The sequence below is a fragment of the Lucilia cuprina genome, chromosome 4 (assembly GCF_022045245.1).
Source record: "Lucilia cuprina isolate Lc7/37 chromosome 4, ASM2204524v1, whole genome shotgun sequence".
Lineage (NCBI taxonomy): Eukaryota > Metazoa > Arthropoda > Insecta > Diptera > Calliphoridae > Lucilia > Lucilia cuprina.
The window spans coordinates 50881532-50900173 of record NC_060952.1 but is presented as its reverse complement, the minus strand read 5'-3'; the positions used below and the strand labels follow the sequence as shown (position 1 = coordinate 50900173).

The 18642-nt window shown below is 28.4% G+C and overlaps 1 protein-coding gene and 2 long non-coding RNA genes across 9 annotated transcripts in view; 1 reads left to right on the top strand and 2 right to left on the bottom strand.

Annotated features, from left to right (window-relative positions):
• The window catches only part of LOC111681668 (tubulin polyglutamylase TTLL5), a 261613-nt gene extending 258147 nt beyond the window's left edge, over nt 1–3466 (bottom strand). Inside the window, exon 1 of one of the 4 annotated variants that reach the window (XM_046948832.1) lies at nt 3166–3466. The gene's annotated coding sequence lies outside the window, so the exon portion shown is untranslated. The remainder of the gene's footprint in view (nt 1–3165) is intronic. The other 3 variants (XM_046948833.1, XM_046948830.1, XM_046948831.1) reach the window with 3 other exon arrangements.
• Nucleotides 3467–10639: 7173 nt separating this feature from the next.
• On the bottom strand, nt 10640–11390 carry LOC124419561. Its single transcript, XR_006940688.1, has 2 exons — nt 11227–11390; nt 10640–11160 (listed from the first exon to the last, which is right to left on the bottom strand). It is a non-coding gene; the product is annotated as an uncharacterized LOC124419561 (long non-coding RNA).
• Nucleotides 11391–11836: 446 nt separating this feature from the next.
• Nucleotides 11837–18216, top strand: LOC124419560. 4 transcript variants are annotated; one of them, XR_006940686.1, is made up of 5 exons: nt 11837–11968; nt 12225–13013; nt 16016–17187; nt 17336–17546; nt 17610–18216. It is a non-coding gene; the product is annotated as an uncharacterized LOC124419560 (long non-coding RNA). The 4 variants fall into 4 exon arrangements; XR_006940685.1 differs by lacking the exon at nt 11837–11968 and having other exon boundaries at nt 12140–13013; XR_006940687.1 differs by lacking the exons at nt 11837–11968; nt 12225–13013 and having other exon boundaries at nt 15320–16768; nt 16851–17187.
• Nucleotides 18217–18642: the final 426 nt, after the last annotated feature.

Here is an 18642-nt window from a genome sequence, read left to right as displayed (position 1 = left end):
TGTAATGAACGATGTCACATTTCATTGCTATACTTGTATTTTTAAGACAGCAATTAACGTTAAAGTCATTTTCTGAAGGGGATCCCCTTACAAATAGTTTTTAAGGGGACGTTGTAGGAGGAGTGGGGTCAATTAAGAACCGATCCACTTGAAATTTGTTAGAGAGGTTTTGGCTCGTAGGGGACTTACATATGTCAAATTTCATTGCTATACTCATATTTTTAAGCGTGTAATGAGCGTTAAAGTAATTATTTAAAGGGGACCTTATATGGAGGTAGGGTCAGTTATGGACCCATCTATATAAAATTTGGTAGAAATTTTGACTCGCATGGAACTTATGTGTATCGAATTTCATTGTTATACTAGCATTTTTAAGTCTGTAATGAGCGTTAAATTAATTTTTTGAAGGGGTCCTTATATGGGGGGTAGGGCCAACTATGGACCGATCCATATAAAATTTGGTATAAAGATTTTAACTTGCATAAAACTTATTTGTGTCGAATTTCATCGCTAAATTCTTATTTTGAAGTCAGTAATGGCGTTATAGCTATTTTCCGAAGGGGACCATGTATGGGGGTTAGGGTAAATTATGGACCTATACTCATAAAATTTGGTATGGTAGTCCGATATTGTTTCAATACCAAACAAACCTTATTTATAAAAAATATTTGTGAAAAATGCAAACCCTCTATCTCATTCCGTTCGGACTCTGTCGTGCTTTCGACAGACAGAGAGACGGACGGACATGGATAGATCGTCTTAGTATTTAATAAGGAGCCAAAATATATACTTTTATGGCTCTTTTACCAATATTTCGATGTGTTACAAACGGAATGACAAAATCAATATACCCCCATCTTTTATGATGCTTTTATGATATTTGCAAGAAAAATAAACATACTCCATTCACCAATTCAATAACTACACACTATCCCCAAATTGAACTGAAAAGTAAAATATTTTGACGCCTCAACACAATATATAAGACTAACAATTCGAACAATCACTAATATGTCACTAATATATAATGTTTAATTGTTATATTATTTTTATATCTTCTTATATGTAAATTTTAATGCAGTTATGAATTCTTCCATTAAATAAATAAATGAACTAAATAAAAATAAAATATGTCAAATGAAACACCATGACAACTCACCAACTCTTCTACATGACTATAACACAACCAAATAACCTCTAAAGCCCACGATGCAAGAGAAGAAAATAAGTTACGTTTAAAAAAAAACAAAAAACAAAAAATATTGAATATTGATTTAAAAATGAAAAAACCAACGATCACACTATACTTAGTATCCCTTAAAAACTGCAACAGCTAATATTCAGCATCTGATATAGACAGCTAAAAAAAACATTTTCAAGACCGCTTACAGAATTGAAAATAGACCAAGTAAATTAATTGAAAACAAAGTAAAGAACTCATGTATAGGAACAAATAAGAGAATATGAAGATCAAAATAAAAAATAAAAATGGTTTATCCGATGTCGAAAAAACACCAAAAATATCTCTCCCAATGACCAAGGCACTCTCTTACTATAAACAATCTGATAATGGATCAAACATTATACATATTTCCACATATCAAAATATAAAAACTCCATCAGCACTATAAGTACAAATAAAATTCATCAACATTGCCCAAAAACTAAACAATATCTGAAACAATTAAATTTTTACACTCAAAGGCAGTTGTGATAATTATTTATTTAATAAAAACGTAATATACAAGAAAGGAAAAATATATGAGATCATTCTGCTAAATTTTATTTTGTTCACTAATAACATGTGCGTATCTATGTATGTATGTATGTATGTATGTATGTATGTATGTATGTATGTATGTATGTATATATGTATGTATCGGAAACGGGAACCCGTAACGGAAATTGATTAAAAAAAGTGTAAAATTAAGTAAAAAATATTATTTTTTTCAACTTCTTTATAAACTGTGCCTATAAAATTATATTTTTTTACATTTTCTCCAAATCTTATTTTCCAAAGGTATTAAATTAATATTTATTATTTTTGCAACACATTTTATTTATTTAAAACCCCGAAAATAATTTATATTTTACAAACGAAAAAAAAAATATTTTTTTATTCTTTGACATTTCATTTTAATTAAAACTAAAAAATGAAAGTTGTACATTTTCGTATTGAAAATTAAAAAAGTATTTTGCATACTTTTTTCATTTTGCATTAGTGCAGAAAAAATTACCAAAATACGTTTTTATAATACGTTTTAAGATAAAATATCTTTTCCAAAAAATAATTAACTAATATTTTCATTCACTAGCATATAAAATTCCATTAATAACACACAAAAAATAACGTAAACAAAATACATTTTTTTTATTTAGTACCTTTTGAACCACTGCGTTTTTTTGTGCTTCTACTAACACATTTTCACCAGTTAGGTTTTTGACAGGGGACTTAGGTCCTTGACAATTAGTTTCGCCTATATACTACTATATGGTTATAGGCATTTGATTGCATACAAATGTAGCAAAAATTAATATAATGCAAAAAATTTATTTTTTTAATATATGGATTAGGAAATTATAAATAATTTTGCTGTTTCATATAAATGTTTTATAGATATTTTTCTCTAGATGATGAAAATAATTTTAATAGCACAACTTTTAAAGAAATAAAAAAGTAAGATTAACCAAATGTTACACTTTTCAATAGATTTATTTCAATAAGGAAAACTCTTTTGTTGATCTTTTTATTATTAAAATGAAATTCTACAATCACAAATGTATTATAAACCATAATTAAAAAATGTTTTATTTTTTGAATTTTAAAATTTTTCTTTTCATTTGTCAAAAATTTATTTAGCTCTATGAGCTAGTAAAACTTTATTCACCTCATATCTATCAAAAATTTACATTTTTAAGTAAATTGTTACCGATTGGTACACACACTTATTACAAATATGTATGTATAATTCAATTAATACATAAGTATATAAATATGTGATTTTAAGTTTTAGAAATGAAAAATTAAGGAAATTAGTATCTATTTATGTACTATAGAGACAGCAAAATGTACATATGCATGTACACATACATATATCCAATAAAACTTGGCAATGCTAAACGGACATAAAATTACAAATTAATTTATACTATATGTAGACTTACCGAGAAATAACGTTATTTTATTAAAGGATTATATGTATTTTCAGCAGATGACAACTTTTTATATCAAATAAGATATGACTAATCCTTTAAAAACACTCCTTATAGCTTTCGGTCGTATTATTGATTTTATTTTTATTGTTTTTAATAAACATTAATTTTATATTGCCAATATTTTGTTTATAAATCTAAATCCATATACGGAAAATTATTCACACTATGCCAAAGACTAATAATTTTCACTTCATAATAATTTTATTGTACATTAATTTTTTACAATTTGGTTTTAGTAGAATATTTATATTTCCATGTTATGACTAGAAAACATAAAAAATTAAAATTCGTTGTAACATAGTTGGAAAAAATCGTACTAATTTATATCACCAATGTGAACGCATACAAAGCAAACAACCCGACGAAAAATAAAACTAAACGCAACAGTTGTTTTATCGAAAGAAATTTTTGTTGATGTGGTGAGTTATATTTGTTTACAAATAACTGGTTTTCATTATTTACATTTTCAATATTTGTTTATGCACGTGGAAAAGATTAAAAAAAGTTAATTTTCACGAATTATATTACAAAAGTTATTTTTGATCAATTAAAACATGTATATAACTGTTGAAAGGAAGAAATCTAATAAAATAAAATGTATTATATCGTTGCAGAATGCCTTCTAATACAAAACTTTCGAAAAATGTTACTATGGTCATATACAGAAAATGATATATAACTGCTATCGGGCGATCTTGTGCACAATAAACACCTATATAGAACTTTAAGTTGAAAGTGTAGAAATCAGATGGCATAAGATTTTCGGTAGATTTCATCGTTCTAGGATGTGAACTACAAAAATGTCAATATGACCGTATGTATAAATTGATATATAACTGCTATCGGATTTTATCGTTCTAGAGTCTGTACTACAGCAACAAACTTTTACAAAAAATGTTACTATGGACGTATATATAAATTGATATATAACTGCTATTGGACGATCTTGTTTACGATAAAAAAACTATATAGAACTTTAATACCCCATTTACACATGACCGAAATCTACTAGATTTCATTTAAAATCTCTTTATAAATCTATACCGTTTATACTTACTATTTTTGACATTTAGGAAGATTTCATTTTTGCTAACATTTCTTGAAATTGTGTTTAATTGAAAAATTAGAAAAAGAAATACGATATTTATTAAAATTGTATTTTTAAATTTAAATTTTTTTGACATTTTAATTTTTTTGTTTCTTTTATTTTTCTCTTTTTTCGTGTGCAGCGTCGTATTTTTTAGTATTATTTAGGAAAAACAGAGTTGAATTACTAAAAACAACTAGGTTTTCATTAGATTTTAACTAAATCTAGTTACGAAGTAGATTTTGTTTTGTATGGGAAATCTAATTAAAATCGAAATCTCTTAAGTACTAGATTTTGTGTATGTGTAAATGGGTTATAAGTTGGAAGTGTAGAAATCGAACGGCATACACTTTTTTCCGGATTTAATCATTTGTTGTACTACAGCAACAAACTTTTTTTTACAAAAAATGCTATCAGACGACCTTGTGCACGAAAATAACCTATGTAGAACTTTAAGTTGGAATTGTAGAAATCGAATGTCATACATTTTTTAAATTTCATCATTCTAGAGTGTGTACTACAACAAACTTTTTTTACAAAAAATGTTACTATGGCCGTATATATAAAATGATATAAAACTGCTATTGGACGATCTTGGCACGATAAAAACCTATAAAGAACTTTTTGTTGAAAGTGTAGAAAACGAATTTCGTCATTCTAGTGTGTGTACTACATCAACAAACTTTTTTTACAAAAAAAACTACAAACTAAATTTTTAAACAATTAAATATTAAACAATTATATATTATCTGGATGACCTATTTATGATTGGTATACATTTTGTTATTGTTTTTTCAAACAAATCAGATTTTTAACATTAATTCGAAATATTTAGACTGAGTTTAGCGATTAGTCGCCCAACTATCTTCCGTAGAAGACAATTAACCATATAAAATTATTATTATTAAAGCATATATAATTTCAATTTTCTTGACAGAAAAACGACTTTATAAATATCACACAAATTCAAATACTTATACATTTAATTTTATAAACGAAGTGAGAATTATATTAACTCATTTTAGGCCACACAAAATGTTTTGCTAACTCTTCCAAAAGAGTCTTTTCTGGGCCCCATTTTTAATCAGTTTCGACTCATTTTTGAATCGTTTTTGAGTCATTTTTAAGTGTAAGTTTAGCTATTTCATTAAATATAACATAAGGGACAACTTTAGATATTCCAACTGCTTGAAATATGACCATAAAATAAGTTTTTAAAACCATCATATTTTAAACACCAGGATGATCAATTTATGATTGCAATACATTTTGTTATTGTTTTTCAAATATTCAGTTTTCAATCATAAATCATTTTCGAGTCATTTTTTAAGCGCTCAACTTATTAATCAACATTAGGTCATCAAAAGGAGTCAAAAATGACTCAGTTTACTGATTAATCATCCAACAATCTTCCAAATGCTAGTTGGGTTGTACATGTGAGAGCAAGGCGAATTCAGATAAGGTGGTGGCAGTTCTGCAACAACAACATTTCCCATGTATTTTGTTTTTGCTTTTGGTTTTCGTAAATGTCAAAAACCATAAGTACGGCGAATTCATTTAATGACAAATTTTTGTAAAATATTTATATTATATTAAATAATAAAAATAAAGATATTAAAATTTGTGAGGAAAATATATTCTGAATTGAATAATGTTTGTTTCAATCGAAAAATTCTATTCCGGCAGCTTAATTTGCAAAATTTAAGTTCAGTAAAACTTAATTTTTTTTGTGAAAAATAGACATAAAAAAGTACATATTATTGGAAATATTATATTACGATTAAATGAATATTTGTTGCGAATGGATAATTCTACTCCGGCGGAGTAATTTTCTATATTTGGCCATAATGTAGCAGCCGCCAGACGGATAAATACCTTATATGGGCTTTGTTATATAAAGCGTTCTGGAACGGACTTTTTTCAGTTAATCTCTTCATCTACATAGTATATATAAAACAATATTGTTTGATTTGTTAACATTTAATAGATTTCAAAATTAAGCTATAACGTAGAAGTCAGTTGCCGCCAGCCGGGTAAATACTTCATATGCGTTTCTTAATATTAAGTGTTCCGGAAGAGTTTTTTTAGTTAATCACGTTATCTACACAATTTTAATAAAAAATATAAAACAATATTGTGTAATATGTTAACATTTAATAGTAAATACTTCATATGCGTTTCTTAAATTAAGAATAATATATGTTAACATTTAATAGAAAAAAATATTTTTTTTAAATAACATATTTGTAGGCACACCAATTATGCCATTATTTAAATAAAATGATATTTGTTTACGAGATGCTTTTTTACATAAATAATTCAAGATATTAACGAAGTTTTTCTCTGTTTAACGGAAATTTTTAAATATAAAAATGTAAACAATAACAAACTTTGACAGCTAGAAACACCAGGCGAATTAAAAAAATATCAGGTGATTGATTAACACCACCTTATATGAATTCGCCTTGGTGGTGGCTGTTCTGCAACAACAACATTTCCTATGTATTTTGTTTTTGCTTTTGGTTTTCGTAAATGTCAAAAACCATAAGTACGGCGAATTCATTTGATGAAAAATGTTTGTAAAATGTTTATATTATATTAAAAAATAAAAATAAAGATATTAAAATTTGTGAAGAAAATATATTCTGAATTGAATAATATTTGTTTCAAATGAAAAATTCTATTCCGGCAGCTTAATTTGCAAAATTTAAGTATGTGCCTTAAGTTAAGTAAAACTTAATTTTTTGTGAAAAATAAACATAAAAAAGTACATATTCATGAAAACATTATATTACGAATGAATTGATATATGTTTCGAATGGATAATTCTACTCCGGCGGAGTAATTTTCAATATTTGGCCATAATGTAGCAGCCGCCGGACGGGTAAATACCTCATATGGGTTTTGTTATATAAAGCGTTCCGGAACAGAATTTTTTTAGTTAATCTCTTTATCTACAAAGTGTATATATAAAACAATATCGTTTAATTTGTTAATATTGAATAGATTTCAATTAAGCAATAACGTAGAAGTCAGTTGCCGCCAGCCGGGTAAATACTTCATATGCGTTACTTAATATTAAGTGTTCCGGAGGAGATTTTTTTAGTTAATCACGTTATCTATACAACTTTAATATAAAATATAAAACACAATTGTGTTATATGTTAACATTTAATAGAAAAAATATTTTTCTTAAATAACATATTTGTATACATAACAATTATGCCATTATTTAAATAAAATGATATTTGTTTACGAGACACTTGGTATTTTCAAATTTTTTACATAAATAATTTAAAATATTAACAAAGTTTTTCTCTGTTTAACGAACATTTTTAAATAAAAAATGTAAACAATAACAAACTTTGACAGCTAGGAAAACCAGGCGAATTAAGAAAAAATTATCAGCTCATTGATTAACACCACCTTATATGAATTCGCCTTGTATGAGAGAGTAATATTTCTTACTCTCAGTAACACTTCTATTTATTTTTCTATGTACAACCAACTTCAACACAAATAAATATACGTATAGTCAAAGTCAAGATATATTAATTATAAGGTAGTGTTATCAGAACAGCTGATCGTTTTTTGCTACTATGTTCATTTTTCGCCGTGGTGTAGAATTAATGTCAAACTTTGTTTAAATTTTGTAAATGTCAAACTTTGTTTTCATTTTGTTAATGTCAAATTTGTGATTAAAGACATAATTTATGCTGTTAAATTCGTTTATGTTTTAAAACCAATAATAATACTACACGAAATTAGTTTTATTATTAAAAACATCAAATTAAATTACAAACAGATTCAAAATTTATAAACATTTTTTGTTTAACAAAAATTCGCTTTGATTTATTTGTCGGCTGTTTTTGACATTTTTCCCTGACAGCCAATTCGCCTTCAAGTGCAGGCACAATGTCAAACTACATATAAAAAAAATATAACCAATTCGCTCGGTATTCTGAATTCGCCGATGACTCTACCTTATAAAATTAATATACCTTGGTCAAAGTAAATTTATAAAGTAGCATCACATGAACAGCTGACTATTTTTTTTAACTATAGTTTCTATAGAAAAATAAAATTAGTTGTCAAAGTTTGTTTTGAAAATTGTTAATATTGTTTATGTCGCCATTTTTAAATTGTGTTTTGCAATTTGTTAAAATTTGTGAAAAGTTGAAAAAATTAATTAAAAGTGGTTTTAAAGTAGTTTAAAAGTGTTATAAATTGTTTAATATATAATAATATAATTAAATCCTTAATATTTTCAACTTAAAAGTAATATTTTATATTTATGTTTTGTTCACTTTGTTGTTAAAGGAAATTTTTATTTTGACACATTCTTGGATTATTCCAAAAACAAAATACATGTGTTTGTTGTATATGTTGTTGTACAACAAGAGATGTCGCTACTTTATTAATTTACTTTGCGTATAGTAAGCGTTTGATTGTGTCGTATATTCATACATTTTTCTTTCATATACAACAGGTATTACCATACTTACATATCTTCTTTGCAAAATGAATATAAATATGATTTGAGTATACGTAGTATTTCACCAATGCAACAGCAAATAACAAAGCAAAAATGAATGAAATGATGTGTAAAAAATTAAAGTTGTTGATTTTATTAATATAAATTTTATTGTATAGAAATTATAAGTAACAAACATTTTTTTTGAAAATATTAATAAAATTATAACTAAAAAATATAAATAATAAAAAAATAAATTACCAAACATTTTTTATATAATATTTCTGATAATCATGATATCATTATTATCAGAATTATTTTCAATTCCGTCTATTATTTTTTCGATACAAAATTCCTTTATCAAATGAATCTCATTTGACTGCAAAGATAAAGCTGGAGGGAATAGAAACAATGACGCTTTGACCTGGTTCACACTAGGATGCTTTTGTTGAGAAACTATTGATTTTGTGTGTGAGAGAAAGAGATGGTTGGTATTTCATTCTCTTTCTCTCACACACAAAAATCAAAAGATTCCCAAAAAAGTTTCCTAGTGTGAACCAGGTCTTTGTGAAGAATATTTAAATGCGATATCTATTTTTGTAGCCGTGACAAAATATTTAGTTTCAATGCAGCAATATCAGATTCATTGTGGACTTGAAAAGCACAAATTAATTTCACTTTGTTTATTGAAGGAATCACAAAGCAAATTGTTGGAAGCTCACTGAATTGAAGTTCTTTAAAAATTGTTTCAAAGTCTTTGCATATATCGACTAAACTCTGCAGTTCTGAAATGTTAACGTTGAGCATACCTCTTCTCTCGCAATTATCCGCCAAAATTTCGTTGATTTTTGTATAATTGTCATTAATTGATTTAAACATTGTATATTGTGAATTCCACCTTGTTGGAAAGTAGTTCTTCAGTGTTGTATCCATCATGTGCTGCTTGTTGGCCTTTTTGAAATATTTCACAATATTTTTTACAGGAATGTGTTATTCCGTTTAATTCTACTTTTGACTCGAAAGCATCGTTTAAAATGCTTGAAAGGAGATGGACTGAGCAGTCTATTCTAGTAAAATCCTTTAGAGCGCAAATAATATTGCTTCCACGATCCGTATGAAATACTACATTTGCCAGGTCTGATACTCCAAATTCTTCAAACAGCGTGTATAGTTTATTTTTAATATTAACTGCAGTACTTGACTTAAAGTCCATCGATTTTATTCCAAGTGTTAGATCAAGATCCAAATATCAATCGTAACTGCTACTTCGCCATTTGTTACAAGTTTTTGTGATGTAGGGTTTAATTTCTTTCTTCTTCTTATCAGACATTTGTACTGTCTTTCGTGATAACGTTCTAACAGGGAATAAGATGGTCTAAGTAAATATTTTCTCCATACTTTGCTTCCATTTGTATACATTTTTGGATCATCTTCTTAAATTCCGATCCTTCCACTATATTAAATGGGCGGCAGTCTTCTATTATAAAGTCTAAAAATGCTTCGAAGCACGTGCTTTTGTCTTCTGAACTGACTTGTTTTTTGGGAGCATCGCAGGGCTTAGAATGGACACACTTATGTTTTAGTAAGTTTGATGTTTGTCGTCTTAAACATTTTAAAATACTGTAACACTCTCGACAGTACATCATATCCTGTAAAATAGATCCGTCGTCATTCTGAATTTCTACAAAACAAGTCCATACGATGCTTCTTCCCTTTTTTGCAATAGTTTGTATACGCCTTCATTAATTTTCATTAGAATTTGCTAGGTATTTTCCATTCTATTCGTAAATAATTAAATATTAATATAAGGAATTAAACACTTACATTCTGCTTTCGTTGAAAATTAAATATGTTGTTAAAAATTATGGTTTAAAATTTTTTTAATATGTTATTTGTTAAAGCAATACTTAAAGTTAATAGAATAAATCATAATATCCTCAATAATCGTTTTTTCGTTTGGGTATTTTGTTGAAATGTTTGAATAAAAGAAATTTCCAACATATCCTTTGTTTTTATTCATTTGAGATAACACATACCAGCTAGCTATGCTTTTGAATAGTGAATAAGTCTATACATGTTTGATACGCGTATTGAATATATGTAATTATATTTCATTGCGAATACGTACATGAAGACACTCAAAATGAAACTTGTGTGGACGTACTTTGTGTTAAAAAATTATGAGTAAATAATTGGATTACTTGTTTCATACAAACTCATTGTCAATCTCTGGTACACACCCTAGAACGATAAAATATACAAACTTCCAACTTAAAGTTCTATATAGGTTTTTATCGTGCATAAGATCGTCATATAGCAGTTATATCATTTTCTATATATGACCATAGTAAAATTTTTCGAATGTATTTTACTAAAAGGCATTCTGTAATGATATAATCAGAAATATATTTATATTTTATCAGATTTCTGCCTTTCAACATTTACATACATGTTTTAATTGATCAAAAATAATTTTTTTAATTTTATTCATGAAAATTAACATTTTTGAATCTTTTCTACATGCATAAACACATATTGAAAATGTAAATAATGAAAACCAGTCTGTTCCAAAAACACATATTTGGACACAAAAATAACTCACGTCCGTCCAGTTAACAACGAAAAATAGCAACGGCAGAGAAAATTTTGGGAATTAAGTGGCAACACCACAGGGGAAAAATAAATTGCTTAGCTAATAAAAAATACCATGGAAAACTCAATGGAAAGTGGTGGGAAACACAAAATTGAATCAAGACTATATATAGTCTTGGAACTATAGTTCCTTGTAAAATAAGATTCCTCTAAAAATGGTCAGAAAATCGTTGCTGGTGAACTGTATAGGATCTAAGAAGTGTCGCGCCAAAAACTCTTTGGAATATGGTAGGAGACATGGTGAGGATTGAAAAAATCCTTCCGTGCAAAAAATCGGTAGAGCAGATCCTTGGAAAATTGGCTTCCTCCAAAATGGTCAGTAAAATCGTTGCTGGTAAACTATATAGGATCTAGCGAGTGTCGCGCCAAAAACTCCTTGGAATATGGTAGGAGACATGGTAAGGATTGAAAAAATCGGTAGAGCAGATCCTTGGAAAAATGGCTTCTTCCAAATTGGTCAGTAAAATCGTTGCTGGTGAACTGTATAGGATCTAGCGAGTGTCGCGCCAAAAACTCCTTGGAATATGGTAGGAGACATGGTAAGAATTGAAAAAATCCTTCCGTGAAAAAAATCGGTAGAGTAGATCCTTGGAAAATTGGCTTCTTTCAAAATGGTCTGTAAAATCGTTGCTGGTAAAGATTGAAATCACACATGTATTTCGGAAAATAAATTCACCAATTTGAACGGAGTTGCCACTATTTTAAGTTATAATTGCAAATTGAAAAGTGCTGACACACAATATTGTGCTAATGTTAAAATTGTGAAAACTACTATAAATGTCTATTTTTCTGTAGAAAAAACTTATATAGCGACAGGTTTCTATATGACAGACTATTATAAAGAGATTTTTCCACATATTAAAAGCGCATATAAGGTCAATTTCTGAAGAAAAGCTTAAATTGAGCCGACAATTTTTTATAATAAGCCGCCGCCGACGATCATTTTGCATCGGCTTGTATCTCTGCAGCTGTTATGGTTTGTTTTATTTTTCGTCGGGTTCAAAGTATATAAATACAGTAGCATCACTAGAACAGCTGACTATTTTTTTTAAAGCTCGATAATGAATGCAAGTTGTCAAACTGTATTTTGACAATTTGTAATTTAAGCAAGTTGTCAAAGTATATTTTGACAACTTTCAAAATTGTTTATGGAGCCATTTTTAATTGGTTTTTATTTGCTAAAAGTTGAAAAAATAATGAAAAGTGGAAAAAATAATTTTTAATTGTTAAAGTGCTAAAAAATAAATAATAGAGAAATAAAAGAAAAAAGTGAAAAATAAAATTAGCAGCATATTTTTAATATATATTTAAAAGAATAAATAAAAAAACAAGCTGTAAACAATGAGACGCTGCTGCCTTTGCAAAAAAAAAGACAATCTATCAAAAGGAAGTTTTTTCTCCATTCCAAAAGATGAACGGAGGAGGAAGAAGTGGAGCGAAGCTTGCCAGAAAGAATTCGGGAAAACTGAAAAAAATTTGCATGGATCATTTTCATTCATCCTCGTTCATTAAAATTGGTGCGAAAACCGAATTAGTGTATAATGCTGTTCCTTCGATTTGCCTTTTCATAAATGAGACACCAAGGTAAGAACATGTGATTTTTACATTTTGATAAGTGTACCCCAAAATAATTGACCATACAACAAGTGAACCTACAGGAAATATATATGTAAATATAATAACAAGATAGAGTGCTATATTCCTCTACAAAAAATCTTAAATCTTATTCTTATCCTTACTTGTTTGTACTTTAAGTTTGATTAGCTGCACCTGCAGCTAAGACTTCTTGGCCGAATCGAAAGATTAAAACGCCAACACCAATTATTCCAGTACGACTGGACAGAATATCAAATTGAGTTTTTGGTTCTCTACCATAATCAAAATTTAAACTTAGGTTAAGTTAACACGATTGCATATGGTCAACATGCATCTCAAAAACCCGTAACTCGGTACAGTTATTCGACGTCACACATTTGACCAATGCGGTTTGAAACGTAAAACGTCGAAGGCAGAGCAAAAAGGACTGCCTGATTCCCCTTATGCGATAATGGAGCTGAATTACGAATACTTAAACATCCTTAATTGTATAAAATGTGAAAGCTTAAACATTTTGTTTACTCTATTGCAATGAATTGAATTTTGTGCGTTTAAGTCATTTCGGAATGAAGCTATGCCTAATTATGGGCCGAACCGGAAAACATTTCGCAAAATGATTTGTATATATACAAAATATATTCGTGACAAATTTTATACCGATATCATTATTAAGTAATGAATATTAGACTGCTTTCCTATACGTATGGATGCATCGTCAAAGCTGTGTAAAAAGCTAGCAAACAAAAGTAAAATAAGAGATTTCATAAAATTTTTCACAAAAACAGATGCCGTTACCAAAATAAAGAAAGCCTAGCCGCAGTAAAACGTATTGTATGAAGAGGCAAAGCTTTAAAAAGATGAACAAATTTAAAAATGCCACTCGTAAAGAAAAAAACGTATTCAGTTTGCACGTGAACACATGGGTTATAAAAAGCAATACCTTGTTTTTTTTGGATGAAAAAAGTTTGATTTAGAAAGTCCAGATAGATATAATTACTATTTTTATGATTTTTTAAAGGATGAACTCTAACTGACTTGTCTCCATTGCTGTGAGGGAAGTGGGATGATGTGGGGGACAACTTCATATTATGAAACATGTGAACTTTAATTTCTTTCATCTAGTATGAACTGTAATAATTGTAAGGCCATACTAGAAACAGCTTTTTCACATTTTCTGATATCTTTGTACCCTTGCCATACCATACCATACCACCAACGCTGTAAAAAGATGTATTGGAAGCCAGAATGTAAAAATTTTGGAACAGCCTCCATAATCTCCTCACTTATTTATTATTGGATATTCTTTCTCGTAAAGTGTATAAGTCGGGCAGACAGTATGACATAAAAGAAGCTTAATCTGAAGGAATTAATAAAAAGGCTTGTGCCGAAATTTCCTTAACATTAATTAAGAATCTTTATAACTATTTATCACCTCGAATTTTCGAAGTTATGTATATCGAATAACGGCGGATATGCACATTACAAAATCTTTTAAAAATGTTTATAAAATAAAGAAGTTTCAAATATTCAAATGAGCCAATAAATATTGTTCAAAAACGTAGGGTTTTAGAAAAAAATTATTAAAAATCGGTTATTAAGTATTTCACTAATGTTATTTTCTCTAGTGATATATAACACATCATGTTACTATTTCAAATTTTAATATAACTAATTAGCCAATTACTTTTTGCAAACAATTAATTTGAATTAATACAAAACATTCTATATACAATGTTTTATGTATTGACTTGTACACATGAATGAATACTTACCCAGCAAAACAAGTGAGGAAAAAGAAGTAGAATTTTCACCACAAATAACATACTTGAAGTACTTCCAATTTGGTGAAAACATAAGAATTTTATATTAGCGTGTCATTAGAGGGATGTTGTTCAATTTTGACAACTTTGAACTATATCTAATCTTATTTTTAGAAGCAGTAAAAATCCGATATTTGGATGTAAAAATAAACCACATTCTTTCAATGACATTTCACCAAAATTTGATGTACTTCGAGTATGTTATTTGTAGTGACTTTTCTACATCAGGAAATATTTGGTTTATAAAAGCGAAAAATATGTAATAGCATTTTTAGATGTGTTTAAGATGTCGTTTGTAAAGTATGACATCTATTATTTTTTGCTGGGTAATGATGGGCTACCACTACGATATTGTAACTTTTTAGTATAAAATGTTTATTACTTCAATAGGGAGAAAAAAGTACCAGCAAAAAGTACAAGCAAAATGGTTAGCTTTTGAGTCAGCTCTGACTCATTTGTGTTAACCATGAGTTAGTTTTAAGTTATCTCAAAATTTGACTGGGTTTTTTAACAAATAGAAAAATAAAAAAAAATTTTAAATATTTTAAGTACAGGCATTTTTATAGCCTGTACTCGTTATACTTTGGCGTTGAGACCAATGATATTTGTTCCAAATTGTCATCTTCGGAACTGGTTCTGAGGAAGCGTTATGGAGTCGACACTCATTCTTTGGAACGGTTCTGGAACTAGTTCTTTAATCAATGATTTTTGTTTGAATTTGACATTTTTTTAATCTGATTCCAAGAAGTTGTTTCGGAACTAGTATGCATTCCATTGAACTAGTGTAGTATCAATGTATAACTAGTGTCAAAGAACTAGTTCCTTGAAAACTCTTTAGAAGTATTTTAGAACCAAAACAATATTCCGAGGAACGGGTTCCAGAAGTAGTGGCGACATCACTAGTTTCAAGGTTGTTGTATAAGAATCTGAAGTGGTTCTGTTTGCACTCGTTCTAGCACCAGTTGTTTTTAGAAAAAGTTCTGAAATTTTTCCTGGGTTATTCTTAAATATTATACACCTTTTATCATTTTAACTTTTAATTTGTTCATACCGTAAAGGTAAAGTATGGCGAATGTGTGTCCATATTTGACCCCAGCATTCTAAGACATTTGCTTTTAAATTTTATCTTACCCAAAAATTGCAAATTAAAAATAGCAATTTACTATTTAGGTTGCATCATTTTAATTCCGAAAATATACCTTCGGAATTTTCAACAGCAGCAGTTGAACAAAATTGCACGGAAATCCGGCAAAACTATTCTAACAAAGGCTCTACTGGTGTTCTGTTGCCGGTTGAAAATTTACAAGCTCCATTGGAGGTGGGACATATGTTTTCCAATTCTGAATGCACAGAAGATCTGTTTCCTTCGGAATTTTCAACTCCAGCTATAGAATTTGGTCAACATTGCACGGAAATCCGGCAAATATGTTCCAACGACACTGCTGTTGATCTGTTACCGGCTGAAATTATACCAGCTCCATTACAGTTGGGACAAATGTTTCCCAACTCTGATACAAGTGCAGATCTGTTTCGCACCGAGTATGTGTTTTCATCGACTCCAGTAAAAATTATCCAAAAAATTATCCAAAAAATTATCAGTTTTTGGTTATATCGCGTTTCATTGGGACATTTGCACGAGCTTTATATTGTTGTAGTTTGGTTAAGCAGCCTCATATGTATGTATGCGTTCCCACGACAATTGGATCTCCGCTCCGGAACGACCCGATTCTCAATCGGCCAATTATTATCAACTCAGCAATAACTGTATCAACCGGAATTTTTTCCCAAGAAGGACGTCCAGTCATAGCCAATCTGTTACAACAACAACAGCATATATATGTCAGTGGCAGCAGCAAGTCATGATATTTTTTCCGGTTTTATTCTTCAACATCTCTTGACCCGAAAGTTGTGAAAATTCTCCCAGTACATAAGTTTCATCATCCATCACACAACAAGTTTATTTTTTATAAAATACCTTAATTTTCACTCTTTTTTTTCTTTTAAGCCCTTTACCGAATTGATCTGGAACTTTCCGAACTTTATACGACTTCAACTTTGCGCACACAAGAATCAGAGCATTTAACTTTACGAGATGCTTTTCTGACAGAAATGTTCGGTATAAGTATCTGTTACACTTCATCCAGATTTTCTTTCAATTCTCAAGACAATAAGACAATTTTTTGTCTAAAAAAGTGTGTACAGGTTTTTTCTGACACAGTAGTAGTGGTGGAGCAACATCAGTTACAAAAGCTGGTATTTTTAATGACACAACACATTGTGGCCCGATGTCTCAAATATGGGCAAATCTTGTGAATCTTCCTCAAATACTAAATCATCAGAAGGTAAGTATGATGTTAAAAAAGTTTTACAACACATCTTGTAATTTATTATTATGTATTAGTTTGCACAAATACTACTTCACATCATCATAATAAATCATTTCTTTATTTTTTATCCTTTATCCTTTTCCCTTTTATCCTTTTCCGACAGTTACAACTCGCATGTTTGGGAAATCAGTTACATATGTATATAAAGAATATTTTGTTGCTGAAAAAGAAGGATCCTGGTAGTGTTACTAAAATAGCTAATCGTTTGGATCACCAATACAATTATTGATCTGGAAAAGGATATAACAATTATACCGACACCAGTCTTCTCTGTAACGCGTAAAAGAGAGAAACACATCAAAATGGAACAGAAGGTATTTTAATTGTATCAGTTACAAATATTTGTATGACATACATTTTGTTTTACTTTCTTTAAGTGACCATTGTACCGGCTGGACCAACTACTAAGAGACCCAACAAAGATCATATGCCGTCACATTGTCATAAAACCAGTTAATGAATACGTTATTCTCTTAACATATAATTGATGTTTATTGTAATAAATATTTGTCAGGTATAGATTTCCTATTAGACAAACATTATTCCCTTACTAGAGTTTTTATTTAAATACAGCACTTTTGTTCGTCCTGTCTATTAGATGTATTAAAAATATTTGTAATGTAAACGTGAGAATAATTTTGTTTCCAATTTTTTCCATAACCGATGTAAAAAATTAAAAAAAAAATAATTTTTTTCTTATTTGATTTAACAAAATCATGTCAATTAAAGACTATACTACTTCAAGCCCCCACAGTAATCAATCGAATTCGTTTATTTTTATTTTTTTTTTATTTTATTTGATATTTTTTTTAATAAATTGATATATATGAAATTACATACATATGTATTTATATAACAAAATAATAAATTTTTATAAAGGAAAGAAAATAAATTTATATCTGTAATTCAAACCAGACATTTTGTTCAAGAGAAAATACATTTTTTATATTATATTATTATATAATAAATAAAATAAAACAGAATTAAAAAAAAACTGAAATTTATATAAACAATATTAAATCGTTTTTAATTGTTAAAAAAATTTCAATTATTTTACAATACTTTTCATAATACAAATTACATTAGTGTTTCACATTACAATACTTTTTCAAATAATACATTTTATTAATAAAAAATCACATAATGTAAAACACCTTTAAACAAAACATTCAAAATAAAAAATCTTTTAAAAATGGAAAAGAAATACAACACAACAACAAATAATATATGAGCAATTATCATTTCATTTTAGATTTTAAGAAATCAACTTTATGTATTAAATATTTCTTTGGTTTAATATCTTGAAAAGTGTGTGATGATGAATTTTTATTCTCAAGACTTGAAAGAAAAGTCCGTAAAATTTTGTGCAAAAGTAGTCCCACGTTGTAGAAATAAACACTTAAAGTTAAA